The sequence below is a fragment of the Salvelinus alpinus genome, chromosome 37 (genome assembly GCF_045679555.1).
Source record: "Salvelinus alpinus chromosome 37, SLU_Salpinus.1, whole genome shotgun sequence".
Classification (NCBI taxonomy): Eukaryota; Metazoa; Chordata; class Actinopteri; order Salmoniformes; family Salmonidae; genus Salvelinus; species Salvelinus alpinus.
Window position 1 is genome coordinate 11,212,471 of NC_092122.1, and position 20,620 is coordinate 11,233,090.

Sequence of the window (20,620 nt, forward strand, 5' to 3'; positions counted from 1 at the left end):
CTACCTGTTCCCCCAATCATTACTCCAATCAGCAGCCAAGTAGTGAAGGATTACTCCCCCAGTTCTAATTCTACTTCCTGTGTGTGGAGAATTGTTACATTAGTCATCAGCCAGTTTGTTTACAATGTAATGTAACCTCGCTTCTGGCATTGCTGTTTGAGCTCAGGCCCCAGACTAGATCAGCTCCTCCTAGCTATGCAGGGGGCCTGATTGGAGAACGGTAGGCTATAAGCATTGATTTAGTGTGTGTGTGTGTGTGTGTGTGTGTGTGTGTGTGTGTGTGTGTGTGTGTGTGTGTGTGTGTGTGTGTGTGTGTGTGTGTGTGTGTGTGTGTGTGTGTGTGTGTGTGTGTGTGTGTGTGTGTGTGTGTGTGTGTGTGTGTGTGTGTGTGTGTGTGTGTGTTTTAAAGCAGGTGCACAAGCCTCTTGTCAGAACACTTAGAATGATCTAATGTATGTCGGCAACCACTGGTCCTGATGACTACCCACTTAGAAATGGCCACTTCCCAGATATGTTTTTCTGAGTCTGTGTGCTCTACCATCTGAATACTACTTTACAATTTTGATGAAGTTTTTCACCCACTTTTTCCTGTCTGTCTGGTTCACATTAGATGGTTCCCTGTTTTTGTAGTATCTGTAGTGTTTTTCTCACCCAGCTTGTGCAGTAATGTTTGTTACCTCTTACGGTAGTAGGCCCATTGAAGCGTGTGATACATCCTATTCTGAGTGTGTCCCGCCACGTCCTCACAGGGCTGATTTCCCACAGGGTGCAGGCGTTTGGCATGTTTACATTTAGTTCCTGTTTCCAACGCTAGATCAAACGCCTCTCTCCTGCGATGCACAATACACAGTGCTCCAGAGGGAATACGTGATGACCTCGCCTGTTACTCCTAAAGAGAGGAAACACAAACACAAACACCTCAGGACACAGGGGAGATAAGCCACAGTATGTAGGCCAGTGTGTGTGTGTGTGCGTGCCTGTGTGTGTCTGTGTGCATATGTGTGTGTGTGTGTGTGTGCGTGCGTGCGTGCGTGCGTGCGTGTGTGTGTGTGCGTGTGTGTGTGTGTGTGTGTGCCTTCATATGTGCATGTGCCCCCTATGGTAGTAGAGGGCAACATGCACATTGGTAATAATGTAAGGAGTTTGTAATTCGATGGTGTCATGTGGTCTTTGGTCTCTCTTGGGATAGCTGTATGATAATGGTTCTATAGCTTGCCTATCAGCCTCACTCCATCAGGTTCAAACAGATGGAAATGAATTGGCTCTACAGCCTCTGAAATCAATTCCAGACTATGTAATGTTAAGGCTCCCGTGTCAATCGTGTGGGTGAAAGGGGTGAACCACTGACATGAAAAAAACAACATGTTCTCATCTCGAACATGGTTCCCTCTCTCTATCAACTAGCCGGGTGAGACATGTCTCCTGTCTCTCTCCTGTCTTCATGTTTTTATTTTTTACTTGCAAGTGTTCATTCAAATGCTCTATCTAACTCTTTCACCTTCCTCACGATCTCCTGTCCAGGTGTCTCTCCTCAAACAGTCTCTCTCTCTTTTTCTCTATTTCTGCCTACTCTCCTTCCTCTCCCTCCCTCATCTCATCCTCTCTCTCTCCTAGTTTAAACTGTCCCACAGCTCTCTCGCCTCTCTGTCATTTGATTCCCAGTCTGACAGGTACACAGTAGTATGCAGGCTAGTTTGGGTATAGGGTGTATGATTAGCCTTGGTGGTTGTGGTGCCCGGGGCCAGGCTCTGACATTTCCTGTCTGTCTGTGGGCCCTCGCAGGGCGAGTCACTCAGGTGGAGCGAGGGAGAGACCGGCCGCTGTCTGTCAGTTGGATGGGGCAGCGGGATTGGCTGAGCACTGGTCCGGAAGCATGGATATTGCACAGCAGAACTTATCTCAGGAGGACTTTAACCTCCAGCGTGACAGCCGATAGAAAAGTGTGTGTGTGTGTGTGTTTTCGTGTGAGTGCATGTGTTCTCTCTACCTCCCTCTATCTGACAGTCTATGTCTGTTACCTGCTTTTCATCTAATCCCTCCCAATCTCTATCCATCACTCTCTTTCCTCATCTCATCTCTTCTCTACTATATCCATCTTTCATTCTCCTCATGTCACTCTCTCTCCCTTTCTCCCACTCTCTGCTGTAGAAGTAGAATCCTCTCCCTCTACCACTCATTAGTGGTAAATTCCTGTGGATTTATTTCTCTCCTCCGCTCCGTCATTCCCCTTCTCTGCCACCTGTCTAATTTGAAGCGCAAAACTCTCCCTCTAGCGTGAAAATATTGCATCATTCATCGTCTTTCTAATTCCTAAAAAATATCCTTGCTGCAACACTTAAGCTGAAATATGGGGATATTGCTCAAAGTGAATGGCTTGCCCACTCTAAGAGGCATATCAATTTGAGGAAATATTTTTGTTACATTTCCAGGAACACAGGGAGACATTTTCTTAACTCTATTTCTTGGACTGCATTGTTGGTTAAGGGCTTGTAAGTAAGCATTTCACGGTAAGGTCTACACCTGTCGTATTCGGCGCATGTGACAAATACAATTTGATTTGATTTTGATTTGATTTTATATCCACAGACACGAAAATATCTTGGAGAAATGTGTATTTCTCCTATTGCTTGGGTTGGTCCCATCTCTCAATGTCTATCCTACCCTGTCAATAATACAGGGGGTCATATTCAACAACAATCTCTTCGACCCCCACTCCATCCCTGAAAACAGACAAAATATTGGTTGCTAGCTCATCTCATTCCTAGGTGACGGGTTTGGTGGCAGCCATTTTTCGCCTGGCTGCCCAGTGCTAAGCTGTTTTTGCGGTGGGTGGGCAGGGCTATATTCAGTTCAAATTGAACTGGGGGATGATTAGATGGCCACTTATTGATAAAGCCAGAGTAGTATTTTAGCTGTGGACAGGCATGATGTGCTGTGTGTCCTGTATCAGGATGGAGACTGTGTCTGACTGGCTGGTACTGTGAATATACCTGGGAACCTAATGTCTGCTCCTGTACACCTACAGTACACTGTATAATGTCTTTCTATAAACTACACTGGATAACTTGTTACAGCTGTTGACAAGTCATTGACAATAATCTGCCATTTTCTTTCATGTCATTACATTAAGGTATAACGGGGAACATATTGTAGCTATATTCAATCAAATTCACAAGTTGATTTAAAACCTATGTTTGTGCTCGCTGTCTTGATGGATTTGTCCAAAATCGTGTGACATAAAACATTACTTTTCTGTCCTTGCATTTATGGCAGCGTAAGTTGTCATTCTATCATAAGTTAAGCATTAATCAGTTCATGTAACGTAGGCGCAGCGAGGCAGGAAACAAGTGCCATTAGTGAGTTTAATAATAATGAACATGGAACAATACAAGAGAAGAGCAGCGTCTGATATGGAAACACAAGTAATACTACCTGATGACTACTAACAGAAGAGTACTATATAAAGGGTGAGTAATCAAGGTAGAAATGAAGTCCAGGCGTGACTGATGATGAGATGTGGTGTACGTAATGAGGGCTGCCAGGTGTGTGTAAAGATGGGTTGCCAGGACCGGTGGTCAGTAAACCGGCGAGGGAGTACACGTGACAGTTAAATTGGAACCCTGTAAGAATCCTGGAAGAATCCTGGATCTAGCCGTCTGACTGTTTTTCTGTATAGAGATCTCAGAAATGCAGTGTAACTACAACTCTTGTCTCCTTAAGTTACGGGGTAAAAACAGTTTTCATGGGCACACAAATCCCCTCCAAAAATGTACCTGATTGCTAAACCTTCTAGAACCTAAATCGATACTGTCATTAACATGGTTCTTCAATAATTTAGCCATTTGGCGTTGAGCTGTTTAATTACGCCTTGATGTTTTCAAACATCATCATCTGATCCAGGAAGGAATTTTCTGAATGACAGTCAAGTGATGAACGGCTGTTGTGATAGCCATGCCATGGATTAACAGCCCAAGTCCTGGGAAAGAGGTCCAGAATATTTACAAATGATACCACTTCCCAGATATGTTTTTCTGAGTCTGTGTGCTCTTCCATCTGAATCCTACTTTACAACTTTGATGAAGTTTTTCACCCACTTTTTTCTGTCTGTCTGGCTCACATTGGATCGTTCCCTGTTTTTGTAGTGTCTGTAGTGTTTTCCTCACCTGGGTTGTGCAGTAATGTTTGTTACCTCTTACGGTAGTAGGCCCAATGAAGCGTGTGATACATCCTATTCTGAATGTGTCCCGCCACATCTTCCCGCCACGTCTTCTGTCAAGTGACGAACAGCTGTTGTGATAGAGCACTCGATGCAACAACCGCCCAAGTGCTGGAAAGAAGGTGTTCGTGAGAAATGTCCTAAATATTTTGGTGTCTCATTCCTTACACCGGTGAAGACATTTGTGCCTGGATCCACGTTGGATCTAATATCTCTAGCAAACGATGTTGATCATTTGTTGTAGTCTGCTTGATTTACAGCAGGGTCTCATAAGATTCAACAGAGAATGCATCAAGGTAACGAGTTCATGTTCATGTTTTTGTGCACCCAACGCTATTCCTATGAATTATTCTACATAATGGGCTTCTTCACACTATGATCTGGTAATTAAATATCATGACATATACATTTTGGTTTCCATGTTGTACCAGCAACTTTAAACAATACAACATACACCACGTGTGGTTATGATGAGGACAACAACATCGAATGCTGGCTTCAACTTGGCTTTCTATACAAAGCCTTCCATTACAAAAGGAACCTGGTTTTTGTTCGCGGTCTCAGTATAAAAACAGCCATGGTGAGATTCAAATGGTGAGCCTAATGCTACTGCTATTCATGGCTTTATTATGTGTGCCTGCTTTGGCCACATGGGATTCAGAAAAAATCTCCATGCATCCAATTTATTTAGTTAGGCAAGTCCACGTTATTCTCACATATTTTAGAATGTAATAATCATTTGAATATCAATGAATTGGCAAGGCCTAAAAAAGATTTATTCTTACTGGTAATGGCCTACTATTTTTAAACACTTTTTGCATGCTTTTTCTGGGAGGGAGGGATGGTTCTACAGTATATTGGGCCCTATGTGTACAGTTATTAAAATTATACAATTGTATAACATTGAGGTCCTTAAAAATTGATATTCAGTGTTTGAAAAAGTCCCTGAAATTCCTTGAATTTGACTTGCCAATGTATGTCTGTATGAACCCTGCTTAAAGGATGTATAGTACTAGTCGTATTTTGTTGTATAGAGTGGAGTTATGGGTCATTTTGTATATACAGTATTCCTCTAAGTAGCCCTACATGTGGAAATGTTGAAAAATCATTTCAATTTAAAAACAATTGTTTATCACAATGTCACACATTGGCTCCATTATTTATAAAAAGACCCATATATACCTATTGTAGATCATTTTAGATCTGAGGATAGGTGTAAGCAATGTGGTTGAGTAGAATAGCATTTCTGAAAGTGTCTACAGTATGTGGGATTAATTGTGCACTGGATATCAGGCCTGTATTTTCTACACACCAACAGTGCTGTGTTATTGTACAGTACATACATGGAGGGGGAAATTGTCCACTGCTTGTTCTGTAACCAGATCAATGGTGGATGTTAAAGTCAGACATAACTAAAGGCTATATTGATTAGCCATTTGTTCCAAACTAACAGACTGAGCATGTTTTTATCTGCTCTATGATACCCCAGACTCTTATTGCTGGCTGTAGACAGAGAAAACAAAGACCTACAAGATGTAAGCAATGTAGTTTTGTTCTATTTGTATATATATATATATATCCCAGCCCCTGTCCCCATAGGAGGCCTTTTGCCTTTTGGTAGGTCGTCATTGTTAATAAGAATTTGTTCTTAACTGACTTGCCTAGTTAAATAAAGGGTCAATAAAAATAACAAACTAGGCCATTATTTAGGTGAAATCACTGCAGAGAAAAAGACACAAGGGGACACAGGGGGACACGGGGGACTACAGGGGAACACAGGGGGACACGGGGGACTACAGGGGAACACAGGGAAACACGGGGGACTACAGGGGACTACAGGGGAACACGGGGGAACATGGGGGACTACAGGGGACTACAGGGGACTACAGGGGAACACGGGGGAACACGGGGGACTACAGGGGACTACAGGGGAACACAGGGGAACACGGGGGAACACGGGGGAACACGGGGGACTACAGGGGACTACAGGGGAACACGGGGGAACACGGGGGACTACAGGGGACTACAGGGGAACACAGGGGAACACGGGGGAACACGGGGGACTACAGGGGACTACAGGGGAACACAGGGGGACACGGGGGACTACAGGGGAACACAGGGAAACACGGGGGACTACAGGGGACTACAGGGGAACACAGGGGACTACAGGGGACTACAGGGGAACACAGGGGAACACGGGGGAACATGGGGGACTACAGGGGACTACAGGGGAACACAGGGGGACACGGGGGACTACAGGGGAACACAGGGAAACACAGGGGACTACAGGGGACTACAGGGGAACACGGGGGAACACGGGGGACTACAGGGGACTACAGGGGACCACGGGGGACCACGGGGGAACACGGGGGAACACAGGGGAACACAGGGGAACACAGTGGACAATGACAGAACTAACAGCACGTGTACAACAGACATAAGATCCGTGTCTGCATGGTGTTACTCTGTTTCTCATGCCGTTCAATGTTAAAGGTGCAAGGTTTGTATGTGTGTGTCAGGGAGGTGGGGTGTTAAGTGTGTCATCATGTGAGGTTGTTTTCTCCTACTGTGTAGAGGCTCGGGGTTGTCCTGAGACAGCTCAGCCTGTTACAGCCATAATAGAGTAACGTGTATGTAATAAGTGTATTGACTGGTCAGTATGAGCAGCAGGCTGTGGACCAGTGGATATGTGTGATGTATAATAGTCTATGTTACATACTGTAAGGTGTTTGTGTTGATGGTTTTATTTAGTTTAGGAGATTAGATTAACTTCTCTGGGATATGTGGGACGGTAGTGTCCCACTTGGCCAAAAGCCAGAAAAAATGTAGCGCGCCAAATTCAAATATATTACTGTAAAAATCTATCTTTCATGAAATCACACATGAAAGACACCAAATTAAAGCTACACATGTTGTGAATCCAGCCAACATGTCTGATTTCAAAAAGGATTTACGGCGAAAGCACACCAAACGATTATGTTAGCTCAGTACATAGCCACAGAAAAACACAGCCATTTTCCCAGCAAAAGATAGTAGTCACAAAAAGCAGAAATAGAGATACAATTAATCACTAACCTTTGATGATCTTCATCAGATGACACTCATAGGACATCATGTTACACAATACATTTATGTTTTGTTCGATAATGTGCATATTTATATCCACAAATCTCGGTTTACATTGGCGCCATGTTCAGAAATGCCTCCAAAATATCCGGAGAAATTGCAGAGAGCCACGTCAAATAACAGAAATACTCATCATAAACTTTGATGAAAGATACATGTTTTACATAGAATTAAGGATACACTTGTTCTTAATGCAAATGCTGTGTCAGATTTCAAAAAAGCTTTACGTAAAAAGCACACCATGCAATAATCTGAGACGGCGCTAAAAAATAACAACATTTCTCCGCCATGTTGGAGTCAACAGAAATACAAAATTACATCATAAATATTCCCTTACCTTTGATCATCTTCATCAGAATGCACTCCAAGGAATCCTAGTTCCACAATAAATCGTTGTTTTGTTCGATAATGTCCATTACTTATGTCTAAGTAGCTACTTTTGCTAGGATGTTTAGTGCACATGTCCAAACGCTCGCGCAGATGCAGGCGAACTCGGACGAAAACTTCAAAAAGTTATATAACAGGTCGACTAAACTGGTCAAACTAAGTATAGAATCAATCTTCAGGATGTTGTTATCATAACTATCCAATAACGTTCGAACCGGAGAATTCCTTTGTGTCTCTAGAAGTTATGGAAAGCAAGACGATATCGTTTGGAACGCGCATGACCAGGAACTGGCATTCTGCCAGAACAATAACTGAAACACCTCCCATACGGCCCCACATCACACTAGAGTCTTCATTCCATGTTCTACAGACTGTTGACATCTAGTGGAAGGCGTAGGAAGTGCAAACAGATCCATATCTTACAGGGAATTGAATAGGCGATGAGTTGAACATTGACCAGTCTCAGAATTCTCACTTCCTGTTTGGAATTATTCTCAGGTTTTTGCCTGCCATATGAGTTCTGTTATACTCACAGACATCATTCAAACAGTTTTAGAAACTTCAGAGTGTTCTATATCCAATAGTAATAATAATATGCATATATTAGCATCTGGGACAGAGTAGGAGGCAGTTCACTATGGGCACGCAATTCATCCAAAAGTGAAAATGCTGCCCCCTATCATAAAGAAGTTAACTGAGGTTATTGACTGGCCCTTGACCACATCCTCTTATTGCTATGATCACTCATCTTCAGCATGCTAGCAGGGTTCCTGTGTGTGTATGGCAGTGGGCGTGTGGTTGTGTCTACTGTATGTGTACGGGTGTCTGTCTTCATTTTCTGTGTGTACAGTTTAAAATAATTTATGCAGAATTTATGTATGCATGCATTCTATTTCCTGTGTTTTAATGAGTATGTCTGCCGTCCTCTCTGACCGATGCTTTGTGTCAGTGTGGTAATGAAGGCTGGTTAGCGTGAGTGTGGGCATGTGTCAGGGCTAGGTTAACATGGCTATTTCCAGTCCATTCTACAGCACCTACACACACTGAGAAGTGCATGCTCACACACTCATACACGGATGCTTGACAGCGTGAGCACGTGAATGTGGAACACACACGCAAATGGATAAATGTTCTCCAAGTCATACAGGATCATGTCGTTTGTGATTTAACGGATACATTAGTTACTTTGCGGATTCTGTAGAGTTTTATATTTAAGCGGATCTACAGTACTTTAACGTGCTCACGTTCCTGATGTTTGTCTCTCTCTCTCTCTCTCTCTCTCTCTCTCTCTCTCTCTCTCTCTCTCTCTCTCTCTCTCTCTCTCTCTCTCTCTCTCTCTCTCTCTCTCTCTCTCTCTCTCTCTACATAGTCTAGACACTGTCACTTGTAAACATGTTCATGAAATACAATAGATGGCGGTAATCCCCCCTCAGACACACCTGGCTAATTTGATGGGTCATGTAATAATCCGTCCGAAGTGGATTCTTTTGTTTAGACATGTAGGTAGCTAGCTAAACAATGAACTGGCATAATCCCAATTCATACTACTACCAATACAAACATTGTCATAGATGTAGTATGAATCTGCAGGGAGCTAAAGCCAACAAACTAGGTTCAATGTTAGCTAGCTAACATAAGGCTACAACTAGCAATGCAAATGTTTGTGTTTCGAATAATATTAGCTAGAGAGCCAGCAAGCTAACGTTTGCTAGCTACTGTAACTAACAGTACAGTTTAACTTGCAATAAAAAGGACTTTCTGAAAAAAATTGAAATTTCCATCTGAAAATGCAGCTAGACTCTTACCATATACAGTTGAAGTCGGAAGTTTACATACACTTAGGTTGGAGTCATTAAAACTTGTTTTTCAACCACTCCACAAATTTCTTGTTTAGAAGCTATAGTTTTGGCAAGTCGGTTAGGACATCTACTTTGTGCATGACACAAGTAATTTTTCCAACAATTGTTTACAGACAGATTACTTCACTTATAATTCACTGTATCACAATTCCAGGGGGTCAGAAGTTTACATACATTAAGTTGACTGTGCTTTCAAACAGCTTGGAAAATTCCAGAAAATTATGTCATGGTTTTAGAAGCTTCTGATAGGCTAATTGACATCATTTGAGTCAATTGGAGGTGTACCTGTGGATGTATTTCAAGGCCTACCTTCAAACTCAGTGCCTCTTTGCTTGACATCATGGGAAAATCAAAAGAAATCAGCCAAGACCTCAGAAACAAATTGTAGACCACAAGTCTGGTTCATCCTTGGGAGCAATTTCCAAACACCTGAAGGTACCACGTTCATCTGTACAAACAATAGTATGCAAGTATAAACACCATGGGACCACGCAGCCGTCAAACCACTCAGGAAGGAGACGCGTTCTGTCTCCTAGAGATGAACGTACTTTGGTGCGAAAAGTGCAAATCAATCCCAGAACAACAGCAAAAGACCTTGTGAAGATGCTGGAGGAAACTGGTACAAAAGTATCTATATCCACAGTAAAACGAGTCCTATATCGACATAACCTGAAAGGCCGCTCAGCAAGGAAGAAGCCACTGCTCCAAAACCGCCATAAACAAGCCAGACTACGGTTTGCAACTGCACATGGGGACAAAGATTATACTTTTTGGAGAAATGTCCTCTGGTCTGATTAAACAAAAATATAACTGTTTGGCCATAATGACCATCGGTACGTTTGGAGGAAAAAGGGGGAGGCTTACAAGCTGAAGGACACCATCCCAAACGTGAAGCACGGGGGTGGCAGCATCATGTTGTGGGGGTGCTTTGCTGCAGGAGGGACTGGTGCACTTCACAAAATAGATGGCATCATGAGGCAGGAAAATTATGTGGATATATTGAAGCAACATCTCAGTCAGGAAGTTAAAGCTTGGTCACAAATGGGTCTTCTAAATGGACAATGACCCCAAGCATACTTCCAAAGTTGTGGCAAAATGGCTTAAGGACAACAAAGTCAAGGTATTGGAGTGGCCAACACAAAGCCCTGACCTCAATCCTCATAGAAAATGTGTGGGCAGAACTGAAGAACTGTGTGCGAGCAAAGAGGCCTACAATCCTGACTCAGTTACACCAGCTCTGTCAGGAGGAATGGGCCAAAATTCACCCAACTTACTGTGGGAAGCGTGTGGAAGGCTACCCGAAATGTTTGACCCAAGTTAAACAATTTAAAGGCAATGCTACCAAATACTAATTGAGTGTACGTAAACGTCTGACCCACTGGGAATGTGATGAAAGAAATAAAAGCTGAAATAAATCATTCTCTCTACTAGTACTCTGACATTCCACATTCTTAAAATAAAGTGGTGATCCAAACTGACCTTAGACAGGGAATTTTACTAGGATTAAATGTCAGGAATTGTGAAAAACTGAGTTTAAATGTATTTGGCTAAGTTGTCTGTAAACCTTTGACTTCAATTGTACATGGATGAACACTTCACGACAGACTGGAACCTTTTAGCTCTGTTTTGTTTGTAGCTGCATCTTTTTTGGCCAGCGTTGTGTCAAATCACTCCGGTTCACACTGACCGTGGCTTCACTTTTTCCAACTGTACTGTCGATAGTGCTTCCTGCTAAATTCAGGTCATCAATGTGGTTGAGAAGAGTAGCAAAACATTTGTAGTTCTTCAAAAACGTTGCAGTAGCAAAGGACTGTCAACACATACTGAACAGCTCATTTTATAGACAGAAACATGCTACATGGCAGACCAATTCAAACTCATCTCCCAGCATGTCCAGCCCATCCATTATCTCAGCCAATCACTGCTAGCGGGAAGGTTCCTGACTTTTTCCATAGCTAAACCAACTAGGCTCGTTATTTAACCATTTATGGATGGAATGCAAGTTTGTTATTAACGCACATGGATGTTCACATGTTCCAGAAGGTATTTTTGCCCCTAAAAATGATGTTCACATTCAAATACCGCTCGTGTGAAGTAGTGAAGTAGTGACGTGCGACATACGCCTAGTTTCCTGAAACGAGTCACGGTAGTGAGGTAAACAGGGTAGAAGGCTGATCTCTGTGGAGCCTTTGTGGAGGCTTTAAAGAAGAAGAGAAAAGTCCATTAATAAACACCTGATATACAGCTGAATGTGGAGAGAAAGGCTTGTTATCTCTGAACTTCACGTTTAGTGTAGAGACCTGAGTAACACACACACACACACACACACACACACACACACACACACACACACACACACACACACACACACACACACACACACACACACACACACACACACACACACACACACACACACACACACACACACACACACACACACACTTCAGTCTAGCTACAGTAAGATAAAAGGAATAATCCCACCAGGGTTTAAATTCCACTGTAAAACGAGCTAATTAAAATGATCACACACACACACACACACACACACACACACACACACACACACACACACACACACACACACACACACACACACACACACACACACACACACACACACACACACACACACACACACACACACACACACACTGCAGATTACAGGCGTCCACAGAGGCCCCGCTACTGTGATGGATCGGTCTACATGAGCCCCATAGAGAATTGGGGAGGAGGGAGGGCGCACAGTCCTCTCAGGGCAAACAAAACAAAATGTTTTTGATCACATTTTCAGTTAATTACCAGAGAACCCATGCATTTTATTGATGAGCAGTGTTGGGGTTGCGTTATGTAATCAGATTACTTTTATGAGTAACATGGTAAAGTAACATGTTACTTTTGCAAATTGTGTAATATTATTACAGTTACTTTGTCGAACAATGCGTGTGTTACTTTCAGAATCAATCTCTACTGGTCGTGTGTTTCCATGATCTGATCTTAACCTGTTTCCTCATTTAGTTCTTGAGCGAGCGGAGAAAGGCTGTTTGAGGAAATGTCATGACAACTGCTGTCCATAGAAATAAAGGGCGCACCTCTGATCTTTGATCGCTTCTGTGATAGCAAATCCCATAGAGGGCTTTCCCATCTAGTGGCACCTGTGCCCTCTATACATATCTATGGGTTCGCGTTAGGGGTGTGAACGTTTAAATGTTAAAACATTCAAATGAAATTGGAATCCTTACTGTTAAGAAAATAACTAACATGTTTTTTTTGTTCCGTTTTTTCCCCCCACAAAATGTGAATCATAGTGCAGCTGGCTGGCCTGCTTGTTCTCTTTGCTGATGTATGTTCAGTCTTCAGTCTTCAAGCCATAAGACTGCTAAATACTATAGTTAGTCTGGGTAGCTATTGGTTAACTATTTAACTATCTGTATTGACCCTTTTTGCACTAACTCTTTTGATTCACCACAAACACTTCAGCTACTGTTTAATATAGAACATCTGTACAGATCTGTGGCTTACAGTATACTGTACATGGCTAATGAAGCATCCCATATATAGCATAGCATTTGTAGACGAGCACAGGAAAGCAGCGCCACAGATGAAAGGAGAAACTCGTGATCAAACCTGAGTTAGTAAGTAGGCTATCTTTGGTAGAGCGTGACAGTCAAACAAACGGGTCAGATTGAGATTTTTTCATGAAAGTAACTCAAAGTAATATACAGTGCATTCGGAAAGTATTTAGACCCCTTGATTCTTTTCAACATTTTGTTACGTTACAACCTTATTCTAAAATGGATATAAAAATATATATCCTCAGCAATCTACACACAATACCCCATAATGACAAAGCGAAAACAAAAATGTCTAAAAAACTGTCACACCCTGTTCTGTTTCACCTGTCCTTGTGATTGTCTCCACCTCCCTTCAGGAGTATTTATACCCACCTCCCCTGAGTATTTATACCTCTGTTTTCTGTCTGTCTGTGCCAGTTCGTCTTGTTTGTCAAGTCAACCAGCGTTTTTCTCTCAGCTCCTTTTTCCCAGTCTCTCTTTTTCTCATCCTCCTGGTTTTGACCCTTGCCTGCCCTGACTCCGAGCCCGCCTGCCTGACCATTCTACCTGCCTGACCACTCTGCCTGTCCTGACTCTGAGCCCGCCTGCCTGACCACTCTGCCTGTCCTGACTCTGAGCCCGCCTGCCTGACCACTCTGCCTGTCCTGACTCTGAGCCCGCCTGCCTGACCACTCTGCCTGTCCTGACTCTGAGCCCGCCTGCCTGACCACTCTGCCTGCCCCTGACCTCGAACCTGCCTGCCGCCCTGTACCGTTTTGGACTCTGCCCTAGCTATGAACTCTTGCCTGTCCCCGACCTGCCTTCTGTCTATCCCTTGGATTATAATAAATACCAGAGCTCAAACCATCTGCCTCCTGTGTCTGCATCTGGGTCTCACCTTCATTCATTCATTCATCCGCTGCCGCCTGCTCACCTCCGAAGGCCAGTCGGAGCGAGCAAACCAAGACCTGGAAACAACCTTAAGATGCCTTGTCTCGACCAACCTCACTACCTAGAGCCAACAACTAGTCTGGGTGGAGTATGCCCGGAACACTCTTCCTTGTTCAGCCACGGGACTCTCCCCTTTCGAATGCTCCATGGGGTATCAGCCTCCGCTCCTCCCGGAACAAGAGCAGGAAGTCAACATACCCTCGGCCCAGATGTTCGTCCGCCACTGTCGGAGTACCAGGAGAAGAGCCCGGGCGACGCTTCTCAGGAGCAACTCCAGGTATCATCGACACGCGGACCGCCGCCGGACTCCAGCTCCTCTCTATCGTGTTGGGCAGAGGGTATGGCTATCCACACGGGACCTGCCCCTTCGGATGGAGTCCCGCAAACTTTCCCCTTGTTTCATTGGCCATTTCCCCATCTCTAGAGTCCTTAGTTCCACTGCTGTTCGTCTTTTGTTACCCCGTACCCTCAGTATTCACCCTACGTTCCATGTGTCTAGGATTAAGCCTGTGTCTCACAGCCCTTTGTCTTCTGTTTCCAGGCCCACCCCTCCGCCCGAGTCATCAATGATACCTGGTTGACTGGGAGGGTTATGGCTCGGAGGAGAGGTGCTGGATCCCCTCTAAAGACATCCTGGACCCAGCCCTCATCGCCGACTTCCACCGCAGGGCAGGTAGGATATCAGGTGGTGCCCCTAGAGAGGGGGAGGTACTGTCCCCGACCTGCCTTTTGTCTATCCCTTGGATTATAATAAATACCAGAGCTCAAACCATCTGCCTCCTGTGTCTGCATCTGGGTCTCGCCTTGTGTCGTGATAAAATCAGTTTTAACTTTGTCATTATGGGGTATTATGTGTAGTTTGATGAGGATATTTAAAAATATATATATTTACAATTTAATACATTTTAGAATAAGGCTGTAACGTAACAAAATGTGGAAAAAGTAAAGGGGTCTGAATACTTTCCAAATGCACTGTAACTAGTAGTATATAACGTGTTACTTTCCACACAAAGTAATATTGTAAAGTAACATGAAATACATGGTCTCTGTCTAACTTTATCTCTCACCCCCATCTCTCTCGCTATATCTCTCCCTCCTCTGTTCCTCCCTCCCTCTCGCCATCACACACACTAGAAACGATACGTTTCAGACAGGAACATTCGTAATTAATCGCCCCCCTCTTTCTGTTCTCACAGTTGATTGGACGCTGTGTCCCTTGGTGAGGCAATAGCCGACGCCCACGCTGCACCCGTCAATCTCCAGTGACGTCCCTTTGTCACACGCTCCGCCAGCCACCGCCCACCCGAGCCACACAGCCAATGAAAATACAGCTTAGGTGAGATGACAGGTAAGTCCCACACACACTTTCCCTCACACACATATAATGACACCACACACACATACACACACACACAGAACACATCCCACCCACTCTCACACAAATGCATCGCTATGGACCACTAACCAGTCGTCACCACCCACAGTCACCTGTCTAACATGCACACACACGCGCACGCACACACACACACACACACACATACACACACACACACACACACACACTCAAAGCTTCAGTCAGTTACTAGTCAGTTGATCTCCAAGAAACAGACATTTGGGGTTAGTTCTGTTCTTTAAAAGGCGGCCATTATGGTCTAATTAGAGGATAAATGCTGGAGATGTTGGCCTTTCTGCTCAGCTCTATTAGCCCTTAGAAAGAGTCTTCTACACCAAGAGGGGACTACGCACTCTGAGAAGAAGAAAGGTTTAGCTGGGGGAGTCTGGGAGAAAATAAGCTCTTCTAGCTCTCTCTCTCTGTACTTCAGGAGGAAAACTATTGTCTTTCAGAGCGGTCTTATCTGAACTGTAATGGCACGTAATTTAAAGGGAATTAACATTTTGACACTACTCGGGGCAGGGAAAATGCAGAAATCAGAGGATGAGGGGAGGAAAGGGAGATGCAGAGGGGGAGAGGAGAGGAAAGGGGGGGCGGAATTTGCATGTAATTCAGTTTCAGTAAATGAATGGCTGCGTCTTGGTTCAGGGTTAAGTGTGGTTGTGTTAAACCGTACGGAGCCATCACATTGACCTTACCCCCAGCCTTCTAATGGGTGACATCACTATGGACTAAAGACGTTGGACAAACCTGTAGAATTCCACTACAGAACACTGACTAACTGTCAAATAAAACTGTGAAAGACCATAACGCCTGACTTTAGCTAGTTTGAGGACCATTGTCATTATGGTCTGCCCACCTGCTCTGCCCACCTGCCCCCGGTCGCTGAGCGTGTTGCCGTGGGTTACAGACAAGGGAGTGACGTGTGTGTGTGACAGAGTGTGTGTGTAAGCGGTAGCGGGAGTATTTTTGGGGTTGAGGCGGAGAGGAGTGTGAAAAGCTGTCAGGTAGCGATGGCTAGGCAGCTAGGCCGTTCCCGTGGGAACGAATTACATTCAGAGAGGAAGACAAGCATCTCAGTCCTTCTGCTTCTCTCTCTCTCTCTTTCTCTCTCTGCCAGAATGACACCACCTTTAAGTCTTTCTTTCTCTTTCTTACCTTCTACCCTTTTCTACTATGCAGCTCTCCTCCTTCCCTGTCTTTCACAGTCCACCTCACCCTCCCTCCCTCCATACTGTCAATTTCTCTCTCTCTCTCTCTCTCTCTCTCCCTTTCTCTGTCTCTCTCTCTCTCTCTCTCTCTCTCTCTCTCCCTCTCTCGCTCTCTCTCTCGCTCCCTCTCTCGCTCTCTCTCTCGCTCCCTCTTTCTTTATCTCTGCCTACCTCACTCTCTCCATTTCCCTCCCTCTTTCTTCCTCTCTCTCTGTCCCCTCTCTATTTACCTTGTTCCTTCTCTCTCCCTCTGTCTTTCTATCCCCCCGTCTTTCTACCCCTCCAGGGCCAGGTGGATTAACGGTGAAAGCTCATTACATGAAATGTAATTACCGCCTGTGTCGATAAGAATCGATCGGCTTGGCCCCGCAGATCACTTCACATGAAGGCCCCTCAAGATAGGCCTCTGCAAAGACCGCGGCTGCCGTGGCACCAGCCCCGGCAACACTTTATTTCCTGTCTGGTTGCCCTGAGCGATGGGAGATAACATTGACACTGGTGTGTGAAGTGGAGTCAAACCTGTCGGAATGCTTTCAGTGTGGCCTCGCAGCAGAAATGAGATTCCTTATCAAATCAGCCGGATTAGGGAAAGTATCTGGGGAAAAAGTCGATCCGCAGGGTCGGGCTGTAGGAAGGAATGGGAGGGATAAGGTGTTTGTGGGGAGGGGGTTTGGGGGGGTCTGTGTATGTGTGTGTGCAAGCGTGTGTGTGTGTGTGCATGCGCGGGCCAGGACAGCTGCTGTCTGTGGGGTTGAGTTTTTCTGTTGTCTGTTCTTTGTTGAACGTGGCTTTTAAATGTCTTCCCTCTTCTCCTTCACTTCACTTTACCTCGTCTGATTGAGTAATTCATTGTGTTTTCTCCACTAGTATGTACTACAGTGCATGTGTTGTACAGTCTACAGGGTATGTTTGCGTTCAGAGTGAGTGTCAGTGTCATTGCAGTAGTACTGTCTGAAGCACTGTGCATCGTGATGATAATGATGACCCTGTAAGGGATGGAATAACTCTGAATTTCATCACACACACTGACTCTCAGCATCCCCTCTGAAGTCTCCAGGAGTTTACTGTGTCGTGGGGGGGTGGAGGTGGAGGTGTAAAGAGAGGGAGAGAGCGATCGATAGAGCAGTGACAGAGTGTTGTAAACCATGAAAAGAGACAAAAGCCTCCTGGATCAGACTGGGGCTGTTAGTCTGGGAGGAACAGCCAGTACACACACATACAAACACACACACACACACACACACACACACACACACACACACACACACACACACACACACACACACACACACACACACACACACACACACAGTGTCATACACACACACACACACACACATGCACACACACACACACACACACACACACACACACACACACACACACACACACACACACACACACACACACACACACACACACACACACACACACACACACACACACACACACACACACACACAGTGTCACACTCTTCAGCAAACACAGATACACACCCCTATACAATGGCAACTCACTGTCCATATGAAACATAAACCACGAGACAGGTCAAATATATACTGTCCTCATATACAATAGACGATTCCCTTTGAAATATTACTAACTCCAGACACTCATGGCCTGCAGAGAATTTATCACTTACAGTAGGTTATTCTTTTGATTTTGGTTTTCCTCAAATGCCCATTGTTGCTGTCTGTCTGATCACAAATTACTTCAGAAGTCCACCTGGGAATCTGAGTGTGTGGGGGGGTATGTGTGTGTGTCTCGTGTCTTTCTTCATTCCATGGTTCTGATAGTTATTTGGGAGGACGTTCTGAATGTCACTCATTCTAAATGAACTCTCATCAAACTGACAACTCCATCCGGTGACACACACAAAAACACACACACACACACGTACACACACACATACAACGTCCGGCCCACTTCAGTACAGGAGTGATATAAACACACACACACTCTCTTCTGTAAGCACACACAGGATCATAACAGCCAGCATGCTAATTCAGCTTATTAAACCATCAGGCCCGCACTCATATCAAAGATAATCTAATAATATCATAAACAAATACCTCTAGACCCTGTTCAAGCACAAACACAGTGCTATTAATACTCATGCAAATAGCAAGCTATTTTCAGACTGTTGTTTTGCTCACAGGGATTTTTGCTACATCAGATGACTTCTGAGAAGTGTTATAAATCATCGTTAATTTTATTGAACAGAGAAATGAGAGAGACAGTCAAAGGAGGAAAGTTTTGCGGACTCTTTTTAAGCTACTTTTTCTTTCTTCGCTGCAGGAAATGCAAGGAGACAGGAGGGTAAAGTGAATACATTAGTAGGTTACACAAAGAAATGAGCAGACTTCTAGACACACACAAACAAGAAAGCATGTTTGCGCCTGCATACGTACAAACGCACGCATGCACACACATGCACATACACCCACCCCACACACATACATATACACCCCCCACCCCCCTTAAACACTCACCCCCATTCTTCCCTCTCTCCTCTTGGTCCTCTTCTCAATCCTCTCCTGGTCCAGTCGTCTCATCCCGGCGCCCCTAAAAGAACAACAACAGTGTGAATAATGAAAATATCTTCAGGAGTCTATAGAGAAATGGAATAATGTCTTTAGGAATAAGACCTGCGCTGGGATGAGGAGGAGAGAGGAGAGGAAAAGAGAGGAGAGGAGGAGAGAGGAGAGGAAAAGAGAGGAGAGGAGAGAGGAGAGGGGGGACCAGGGCTAAAGCCCTCCAATTAAGACAGCCTACCGCCTGCACCAGCGTCTCCATGGCAACTGTCAGGTAGATTTCCTGGTGGCGTGTGGTGGCGGTGGAGACGGTTGGTTCGGGAGGCTGAAAGAGAGAGACCGAGCTCTTATTTCTCTGTATTGCGCTAGGTTTCTGTCTCGCTGTGTTCTTGTCTCTCCCTGGCTTTCACTCTCTGCCTTGTTGTCACAGGCCCTGTCCCAATACCCGTACTTGGGTTCTAAACGCTAGGCTTTTTGGGTATGTGAAAATAGAACGCTTCATATCATGCGAAATTGTTGTATGCTTTAAATGCCAGGAGGTCATACTAATTTCTGCTTTTCATCTAGTGGAATTCGCTGCAAACTATTGAAGAAGAGAATGGTCTTTTCACGCCCATGTGTGTTCGACAACAGCTGACAACAAATGGCAGGGAACACGAGCGGTTGTTGATATTAATTGCATACTGCATATGTTTCTACAAAACAGTATGTTCTAAATAGTATGTAGTATGTTTAGTACACTGTATGCAGTTTAAGTAGGTAGTAGCTTTCGTTCCCTCTTTTCTCACTTTGTCTCCTCTCTCTTCACATCTCTATCTCCCTCCCTCTCTCTGCAGAGCTGAAATTCCTGGTGAGACAGGAGGACTGGCATTTAGAAAAAAAATACATCTCCCGTAGCCGTCTCCACCAGGGTTAAGACAAAATACATTTCAGTAATTAGATCTGTCTAACAGTGTTATTTTCTCCCTGTGTGTGTGTGTGTGTGTGTGTGTGTGTGTGTGTGTGTGTGTGTGTGTGTGTGTGTGTGTGTGTGTGTGTGTGTGTGTGTGTGTGTGTGTGTGTGTGTGTGTGTGTGTGTGTGTGTGTGTGTGTGTGTGTGTGTGTGTGTGTGTGTGTGTGTGTGTGTGTGCATGCCCGGGTGTGCGTGCGTACATTTGTTTATGTCTGTGTGTGTGTCAGGTATGGCTGTGTATGCATGCATTTGTGTGTGTGCGTGCACACCCATGTGTGTGTGTGTTTGCGTGTATGTGAGTGTGCGTGTGTTTCACCATTCTAATCTATATTTAATGCTAGGAAGCAGGGCTTTAAAGAGCGCCACAGCTGGCCTGTTTGCTAATTAATGACATTTCCCCTTTAATCACCAATCACCAGTGGAAGCCTGATCTCTCC

The 20,620-nt window shown here is 44.5% G+C and overlaps 1 long non-coding RNA gene across 1 annotated transcript; it reads right to left on the reverse strand.

Annotated features, from left to right (window-relative positions):
• Window positions 1-238: 238 nt before the first annotated feature.
• Window positions 239-19,498, reverse strand: LOC139565903 (uncharacterized). Its single transcript, XR_011673002.1, has 2 exons — window positions 19,190-19,498; window positions 239-889 (listed from the first exon to the last, which is right to left on the reverse strand). It is a non-coding gene; the product is annotated as an uncharacterized lncRNA (long non-coding RNA).
• Between the last annotated feature and the right edge of the window lie 1,122 nt (window positions 19,499-20,620).